The 10,242-nt window shown below is 36.1% G+C and overlaps 1 protein-coding gene across 1 annotated transcript in view; it reads left to right on the top strand.

The window, feature by feature from the left end:
• The first annotated feature begins 1,081 nt into the window (after positions 1-1,081).
• Positions 1,082-10,242, top strand: part of LOC110458244 (chorion peroxidase-like) — a 39,098-nt gene continuing 29,937 nt past the window's right edge. Inside the window, exons 1-2 of the mRNA XM_021509855.1 lie at positions 1,082-1,090; positions 1,403-1,455. The gene's annotated coding sequence lies outside the window, so the exon portion shown is untranslated. The remainder of the gene's footprint in view (positions 1,091-1,402; positions 1,456-10,242) is intronic.

Raw genomic sequence — 10,242 nt, 5'->3', positions numbered from 1 at the left:
GCGAACAAGTTGAAAATTTCCCGGTATGCAGTATTCACTTTCTTGGTAAAACTGTTTAAATGTCATTCTCACAAATACGTCACACCGTCTTCTTCAATGCAACCCTTACGTGATCAGGGAATGGAGGAGGCAGATTTCTTCCCACTGTAACATTCCGTTACCGCAGTGTACCGCACGGCCGACGGCACTTGTAACAACTTACAACACCCCACATGGGGATCCGCCACGACTCCGTACCTTCGCTTCCTACCGGCGGCATACGATGATGGTATGTTGATTGATAGATAAATTGATTGATTGATTGATTGATTGATTGATTGATGGGTCTTTGCGTGCTTGTTCCGGTGATAATCTAGGACGACGGACTTGGGAAGGGTTATTGGGTTGAGATGAGTTTTCGTTGTGAGTGTTGCTTTAGAGTTCTAATTTGGAGGATAGGGGTATTTTTATTCCATTTACTATAACTTAGGGGTTACAATTTAGACTGTCACTGACAATTCTACACTAATTTAGATATATTACCTATACTCCGTGGCGGCTAGCAATTAGTTACTCTTTTTCGCAATTCAGCAAAATGATCGTAAATGTGCAAGGCGTGACTCACCTTATGCCGTACCCCCTTTGACGTCTCTTTTTATCCCTTTATTTTCAAAAGAATGACAGATATTTTACTTTAAGAAATATTGAAGACTTTCTCTCAAATCCGATTCAATAATGTAGTTAAATCCAGTATTCCTCTAAAAATCATTGACGTGACAGTTCTCTTTTCAATATCAAAATTCACCAAGCATGCATACTTTTGAACATTCTTTAAAAGTAAAAAAATAAACGGGATTATCAAAATTGTATTTATTTGTTTTGTATAAATGTCCCTACTCTCGCTGATATACTGTTGTCGCTATGCCTGCAGGTATTGATATTCCACGACAACTCGGTGTGGCCTGCAAACCTCTACCAAGTCCCCGAATCGTCAGTAATGTCCTCCACAGCACTGGCAGGAGTGACGCCGACGAAGGAGGCCGCTCTGTACTGTTTATGTCGTGGGGAACGGTTTTAGTTTTCGATCTATTAAGAACCCCGGTCTAAAAAGGTGAGCGAACTGCCAACGTAGGTAAACAGGTGCCACAAACACTTGTATGCATGATAATTATTTTTGTTCATTTTAAGTTATTATAGAAAAATAAGACACTCAGTCAAATGTCTCCATTTCGGTATCACTTGTCAACTTGTCAAAACCTGTCCTTTATAGTTATTATATATATCTGTAATTTATATAATCAAAAAATAAATATTTGTGTGGGGATTTGTTTTCGTCAATTTACTTAACGCGAAAAAAGACGAGCATTTCACGCCGCTTAGAGTTCTATATTTACTTTATTTATATTTTTGTCTACTTTTGTAGGTTTTAATAATACTGATATATCCTGTTGTCCTCTTGGCGAAGCTACACCAGGTGTAAGTATTTTAGCAATATAGTAAATTAACTGCAAAAAGCGTGGGTCATAACGTACAATGGGTTAAAGTTTTTAAGGTTTTGACCCAAAACTAGAAAATTCAATTTACACAGAATATAATCTAGACATGTGAAGGATTTAAATTATTGCAGTGGTTTACCGCAGCGACGGTACACTCGTCATATAAATTGTAAAATAATCAAATGAATAAGGGACATTAAGTAATCTATTTTCAAACATCTTGTATTAATAAACCGTTACAGCCAACTACTCACTATTTCATGACTTAATGGTTATGAACGTTTTCATTGGATCTCACTTTTACGCTTGTCTTATTATTCTGCGGATCATATTCTTCACGATCACGTTATTGACCTGCTTAATCGCGAAAATAACATCCCCGCGAAAGTATCAGGCGATACGGTTTTATTAATACTTTCGCAATTGAGTGTTATTTTCTGAACTGTTCGGCATTTAATGATGAGATAGGACCTCTATGAGCAGCAAATATATTTTTGAAAACAAATTATGAGAAACAATGCCATTGGTAGAAGTGAAGGGATGAACCGGACTAGAATTGATAACATGAATAGCAAAACTTGAATCACATTAATTACTTACAAACAGGGCTTCGTGTTTTCCTATCAAGATCCCTCGTGGTGACCTCCGATTCAATTTAAAGTGTATGAACTTTTTGAGATCTGCAACAGCACCGACTCGGTCATGCGATATGGGTAAGCTTTCAAGTAGTAATGTCTCTCATACAAAACTTTGTTGGTGCCACGGTATTACCCTTGTTCTGCTGATACAACTCGGTTTGTAACTTTTGTCCGTCCTTTTTGTTCATATTTGTCAAAGCAATAAAAAGATGAAAAGTCAAAGATACGAGATAAAAATCGTATGTGGGCACGCTACGTTCGGAGAACGTCCGGAAAACGTCCTAGTCTGGTCATAACGTCTGCGACTTAAACGCAACATTATGTGGACGTCTCTTTCGAAACGTCAGGGCAACGTTTGAAAAAGACGTTGTAGTAACGCTGCAATAAGTTTACTTTACTTACTTTACAGTTATTATGATAAAATCACTTCAAATAAAAAAAAATGCGAATACTTAGTAGTTTGTATCATCAGTATAAAACACAATGATCGTAGCGAGACGATTGAGTAAAATTGAGATGTATGCGGGAATTATTTAATTTAATTTCATAAAAGAGATATTTATTACATATGTAACAAAACATTTATTAAAAAAAAGCTTTTTTTGAAATAATGCATTAAAAAAATATTCAAGTAATGGCTAAACAAACATTTCAATAACTATACAAATATTCTTACCGAAGCAGCGATATAACGACCATATCACTTTGGTGTTGTCTTCCCTTATTTTGAAAATTTGTCCGCTAGAGGACAGCATCCCATTTATATAATATAATAAATTCTGTTTATTAATTGTTGATATCGGTAGCATCTAAGTTGCTTAGAAATGTCATAAATAAAAGATAATTTACATTGTGTATGTTGAAATTGGTGTATAAAGACAGAAAGAAAAATAACACAAAGATCTGCGCGGTATTTTGTACTTCCGGTTCTTTGGTTGCCCATTCGATTCAGACTGACCACAGGTTATATAGTCACCCAAACTGGATTATTATTAATAGCTTGCGTCACAGTCTGAATGTTTGAAGATGTTTCAATATCAACTAAGGTAAGCTATTGTGCATTTTGACACGTTTAATATATGTTTAAAAACAAATCGACAGAGCGTGTGTAAACATCTGACACATGCCTTCTCGTTTTCAATAACTATTGTCTGCGCTTATGTGTAGTCCAAAAAGGTTTTGTGTACTTTGACAAAATGCAGACTGAAGTACAAAAACTTATACAATTATTAACTCAAGTTGATATTTACAAACGTATTCAAACTGCCAATTAAACATTTGCACTTGTAGGCCTAACTCTGTGTTTGTTGTTCTTTATTCGACTAAATTACAAGGTTCGTTACAAATATCTTATAAATACATATGCTAATTATGCTGATGTGCTGTGATTCATATCAGCATATCATATGTGTATGTATTCAAGATATTTGTTGCGAACCCCTGTATATATTAGATTATAAATACGACGTGGCGACAACGTCTTTACAACGTTAATAACACGTTGTCAACACGTTACACACAAACGTTTTGCGAAAGTTACATGAAAACGTCCCGCAAACTTAAATTTGCAGCTTTACTGTTACCTTAATGCAACGTTGTGTCCTGACGTTACTGTAATGTTTTCAGGACGTTTTGTGCCCACTGGGTAGGTGCTTTCTCAATTTCTATTTCTAAAAATAGTCTTTCTTTGTGCATACAGGTATAACATTGTTTATAACCACCAGGAAAGACATGCTTGGATATTAATAAATACCCCCGCAACGGAAGTAAACATGTCCGTTTTCCTACTACAAATGTAATTCCGAATATAGTTGTATTGTTTTCATCCCAGCATTTAAAATACTTTTGGTGTAATCACTGTACTCTAAAACTATGCACGTTCGCTCATTTATGTCAATCTGACTATTTCCATGGGAGCTATGCTCCTTTTGCAACTCAACATGCCCCTTTAATGCAAATTTCACATATGATATTACCATACTCGGAAAATGTATACCTTCACTGTACCCATTTCGGTTTTTCTAATCATTTATTAGCATAAGGCCTTTTCAGTTTTTCGTGAATACAATTTCCTCTAAATATTTCTATACTTTCATGCAGATATTTATAGACACTTGATTGACAGCTGTACAAATACCTTTTATACTAGATAACACACTTAATTCATATGTCCTCATTGGTTTGATTGTAATCACGTGGAGGTCGGTGATTTATGATATTGACCCGATCTCAATATGTTAAGAAACATCAGGACAATAGTCACTTTATGACGAAATTTCGATTATAACGTTACAATGCTCCCTGTCAAATACAGTGCTTTTCCGTACATTTTCAATGTGTTATTTATTTCTAATTATTTAAACATAATTTAACATCTAATATAATATTTAAGGGCTTTTATATCGGTGATATGTGGTAATATGGACATAATATTAAGAAAATGATATTGACCTCGCCTTGCTCTCAGTAAATATCACTTTATCAGGTCCATGTAACAACATATTCATTTTAACAAACGTCCATAACGTTCATACGTTTAATTGTGGTTTACATTTTTGTGTGGCTTTATTTCGGTTTGGTTTTATTTGGTTTCATTTGGTTTTAACTTCAATTAACAGCTAAGGTTAAGAGAAGTAATACCCTTGGCTTTTATTTATTTCTCGATGTCAAAAATTTTTTTTGTGCTTGTTTTTTTTTTTATATCATTCTTGTGTTATGTGTTACATGTATGAAGTATATCTCTACAATCTTTACACATTCACAATTTTGGAAAGTTTTAAGTGCCTTTAATAGGGTAGAATACTTATGATATATATCAAGTGATCATAAGGAAGGTCACTATTTCCTCACGACAAATTATTTTCATTAAAAAGAATCGAAGAATGCGGGAAGGATAATAGACAGCTTTTTAGACTCACCAAAAACATAATGGGACAGAAAGGTGAAATTATCCTACCAAGCTGTACTTCTGAAAAAGACTAAGCAAGCAAGTTCAGTGATTACTTTCTGAATAAAATCAGCTAAATCAGGAAAAGTATTGCCGAAGTGAACACCTCTGCTGACATTGACATCTCTGTCATGACTACTGACATTGCATTTGATGGGGAACCATGGGCAAAGCTCTCACCGAACAACCCAGGACGAGTTGCGCAACATTATCATGACCTCGCAATCGAAGTCCTGTGAGCTTGATCCACTGCCTACAGACCTATTAAAGCAATGTCTTGTAGCACCGCTTCCTTTGATTACCTCAATCATGAACAAATCATTGGCTGAGTCAAAAATTCCATTATGTTTCAAGAAGGCACATATCAGACCATTGTTAAAGAAGCCTGGAATATACAAGGAGGAGTTGAAAAACTACCGCCCAGTTTCAAATCTGCCTTTCCTATCTAAGATTTTGGAGAAGGTTGTGTCCCGGCGCTTAGAGGTTCATCTCCATGCAAACAGTCTCTATCACAACATGCGATCTGCCTACCTCATGGGACACTCTACTGAGACGGCCCTCCTACGTGTACATAATGATATCGCTTCTGCATTGGATAACCAGTGCAGAGCAGTGGTTGTCATGCTGGACTTGTCAGCTGCATTTGACGTCATCGACCATGGCATACTTTATAAACGTCTGGAAACTCTTATGGAGTGACTGATACCGCACTATACTGGATACAGTCTTACCTGAGTGAGGGACGACAGTGTGTTGCCATCGGATCGTCCACCTCACATGACAAACTACTAGATTTCGGGGTTCCTCAAGGGTCGGTGCTAGGACCACGAAAATATTGTATTTACTCCAAACCGATTTGAGAGATTTGTCGTCGCCATAGCCGTCGCTATCATTGCTATGCCGATGACACACACATTTACATGTTCATCAAACCACAGGACAGTTGGAATACAGTCTCGGAAAGTCTGGAAGCTTGTCTGACAGATATCAGTATCTGGATGAACGCCAAAATGCTTAAGCTTAATCAGGAAAAGACGGAACAAATCATTGGCTGAGTCAAAAATTCCATTATGTTTCAAGAAGGCACATATCAGACCATTGTTAAAGAAGCCTGGAATATACAAGGACTATTGAGACTGTTCCAGCTGTTAAAAACCTAGGGGTATATTTTGATAGTTTACTGAACATGGAGAAACAAGTGAACGCTATTGCCAAATCCTGTTACTACCAGATCAGGAACATCGGCTGTATTCGGCAGTTTTTAACTGCAGATGCAAGCAAGATTTTGGTGCATTCACTTGTTACCTCTCGGTTGAATTATGGTAACGCCCTGATCTGTGGAATATCTGACAAACTAACTAGTCGTCTGCAGAGGGTCCAGAATACTGTAGCACGGCTAGTTAATCGTACACGAAAAAGAGATTAAATCACACCTGTGCTTTATTCGCTGCACTGGTTACCTGTACGATACAGGTCGTAGTACACAATTCTTGTGTACCCATACAAGGCACTGAATGGAACAGCTCCTCGGTACCTACAGGAGCTTGTTACCCTGTATCAGCCGTCACGATCACTGCCGTCGGAGTCAGAATCTTTGTTGTGGGTCCAAACATCTCGTGCTGTGACCTACGGAAACAGATGCTTTGGGAGGGTTTCGGCTACGTTGTGGAATAGCTTACCATCTGCTATTAGATAGTCAAAGGTAACCTCTGGTTTAACATTTTAGAATATTGCCATTTGGGTTGAGATTTTCATTTTTAGCCTGAAATTAAATAGGGGTGAACACAATAAGGAAGGAAAGAATAGTGTGTATTACGTAGGGCGCCGCGCATACATATCATTTGATTACTCGAACAGTCAAATGAGAAGACATATTTCACATAATCTTTCCATTGATAATTTATTTTATTTTATGACAGTTTAAATATCTCAATACATTCAATTCACTGAAATAAATTCACTGAACAAAACATAAGATTTAGTCTTAATTAGTATTAATTGATTAAATGACACGTGCAATCTGCTGTCATTGCATTTTATGATTTGATATATGATGTTGATGCATGGTTAATAGAATAAATTACCGTATTTAATGTCAATAAACCTAAGTTCAATATGACAGATTTATTTGTTCAACGTAATTGGAAGCTATGTACAAGCCATAAGCGTGAACCTACATTAATGTAAAAGTTGTGGGATCGCACAACGTTATAGGATGTGCGGAGTGCGCACGATGTGTGCACGGTGTGTAAACGATGTGTGCACGATGTGCGAACGATAACAATTGGACGATCTTTGCTTACGCACATTTAGGCGCACGATGGACGAACGTTGTGCGATAACAAGTATGGTTTGTGTACATTGAGGAATGGCTTAACAATATAAACGGTTTCGTGTTTAAACATATTAACCTGATTTTTGAGTATTGTTCTTTATTCTAGCTACATATATAAGCCTATCATTCTGTCTCTACTTTCCTGAATTAAGAAATGGTGTTTTCGGTGTTTTTTGAACGACCTTAATCGACACATATATGATTACAACAATGTCCCGTATACAGGTAGCTACTTTGTACCTGTACCTGGACCGCAGTTATCCCCGCCCGGGCACTAACATAACTCATCGGGGGTGGAAATCCAGGTGAAGGGGAGCTATAGGCCAAACCGAATGCAATTAACAAATACTAAACGTCAAGTTGTGTTTTCATAACGGTCATACTGTATCACATATCAGCTATACGTGTCAGGCGCAGGCAAAGTAAAACTGCGGTCACTTACCGAATTGCTATTTACCTATTCTGTTACCTAGGAGCCAAACCTATTCTTGACAGTCTAGCAATCACTGTAAAACTGTGTAACACACATTGTAAAATTGTACATAACCTTAATTATTGTGAGGAAAAATTACAGTAATATACACGGTAAATTGAAACATGGTTGAAACAATAGAAACATGGTACCAACATCACCATTAAAAATGTCGATGTACAATCAGTAAGCTTAAATATTTGTTAGTGACATCACATCAGACATCAGAATAATATATGACAATAGTCTTTATCAACAGATTATGAATATTCCTATAAACATAAAATATTGGAGCTTTTGTGATTAGCTTTCCTTTGTTTCCGTTGAAGGTTATTTGGATGGCGTACTTGATTGACAGTCCAATGTAATTTGTGCATGAACGTGCTGTTTTTGGATTAAGAGCTAAACAATTTACTATTGTTATGTTTCCGCACTAAGAATTTTCGAATCAGCACGTAGTTTTGCCCACTATGCATTACGTGTATAGTGTTTTCATTATGGCACAAACACCCTGGAAGAATGTTTAAACCATTTTCATTTTCTATATTGGTTCATTTGTGATAATAATAATCTAAAAGCATGCATGTCGTATCAGTTACACTGTACTTGTTCGAAATCCTATGTACCATAGTAGTACTCTGAGCTTGTCCAAGACAAAACAGTACTCGTAAAAATACAAATGCCATAAATGTGGCTGTCAGTTTCCTCTTGAAATGATTATTGACAAAATATCATGGATCTCCTAAGAATTGCACCGCGGGGGTGATTCACCAAGCGGTTGTAGGGCATTAACATATTGTGGACCGTGTGTAGGTTCGATTGATTGACATCAAAAGTGCACTAAACGTAGGGTCACTATACAACACCTGAAATACAGTAAGTTGACAAAGTCTTTCCAGTGACATTTTTCTTATCTGACTTAATATTCATTTAGTTATTATTATTATTTTGAATAGAGACCTTATTTGTCTTTGACCAAATTCTAAAAAAGTTTGGTACGTAGTAAGACAATTATCCAGTGCATATTTGGAAAAAACAACAACATGAACAGTAATCGCCCCTATTAATTATATAATTATTACTAGCATGAATAATTCATAATTCACTACAGGGATGGCATTTTTTAACTTTTAAAAATGAATAACGATATCACGATAATTAATTCAAATGTAGGTAAATCTGCTGAGGAATCTTAAACATTCGCAGTAATAAAGAATATTGCCATGAATGGCCGCATTATGTTAGAGCGAGACTAAGTTTGATTTATGTCATATCGAGGCCAGTTATCAATCTATAGTTTCATGCTAGATACATCACTGAGTGTTTCCTAACTGTTAACTAGCATAAATAATGCATCATTATCTTCAAGGATAGATTTGTAACCTAAATGAAGAATGATATTACAATAATTAACTAAAATGTAGAAAACATCTGCTGAAAGCTTTCCGAAATCTGAAATCATTCGCAGTAATAAAGAGTAGTGACATTAATGGTAAGATTATATTTGAGCGAGACTAAGTTTTATTTATGTCATATCGAGGCGAGTTATCATCATATTGTTACCGTTTCATGCTAGATAAATCATTGTTTTATCTTCCTTAAAACAACCGGGGTTATAAAGCAGAACCCTTATATGTGGATTTTTGTTAAAAGACATCATTGGATAGCGGTATAGCGCACTACTGTTTCACCAAGGCGGTCGGGGTTCGATTACCAGAGTGGACGTCAAAAGCTATTGGGTTATCTATCTGACGATACGGGTTTTGACCAGGTACTTCAGTTTCCTCAAACATTATATTGTAAGCAGGTTTTGTTTGTTTGTCTGTGGTTTAATGTCCCCTCAATAACCAGAATTATATTACGGACCGATGCCCATGGAAAAATCGCAAGAAGAGAAAATAATTAAAAAAAAGGTAAACCCTGTAAACACTGCCCTATATCTTAAATATTCATTGCAACATATCAAGGACAAACTTAACTTCGATTTGAAAATAATTACTTGTGTCTAAACACTTTTACGGGTACGCTGCACGTTCTATTTCTGGCTTTATTCACGTTTGATGTTCCATTTAAGCTAGTGCCGTATATATCAAAATTGCTGAAGGTTGCCATTTCATATAAGTTACATCTCATTTGTGTATGTCTCTTACTGACCACACACGTATCAATCATTTCACGACGCATATTACATAAAAGAAAGCCAAGTGCCTTAAATACCCCCAAAGAAACAATAAAACACGCGTTCTGTCAATTACAAAATTATGCAATCTAAAAACCTTGTCAGAACAAATCTAATATAATCCCACACGTCCAATCTGAGATTTGAAATAGCATTTACAATGAGTGATCATATATTTCTTGAAAAAGACATTGTT

Source organism: Mizuhopecten yessoensis, unplaced genomic scaffold, assembly GCF_002113885.1.
Source record: "Mizuhopecten yessoensis strain PY_sf001 unplaced genomic scaffold, ASM211388v2 scaffold9503, whole genome shotgun sequence".
NCBI lineage: Eukaryota > Metazoa > Mollusca > Bivalvia > Pectinida > Pectinidae > Mizuhopecten > Mizuhopecten yessoensis.
Note: the sequence above shows the minus strand (reverse complement) of the source record. Positions and strands in the feature narration are given on the sequence as shown.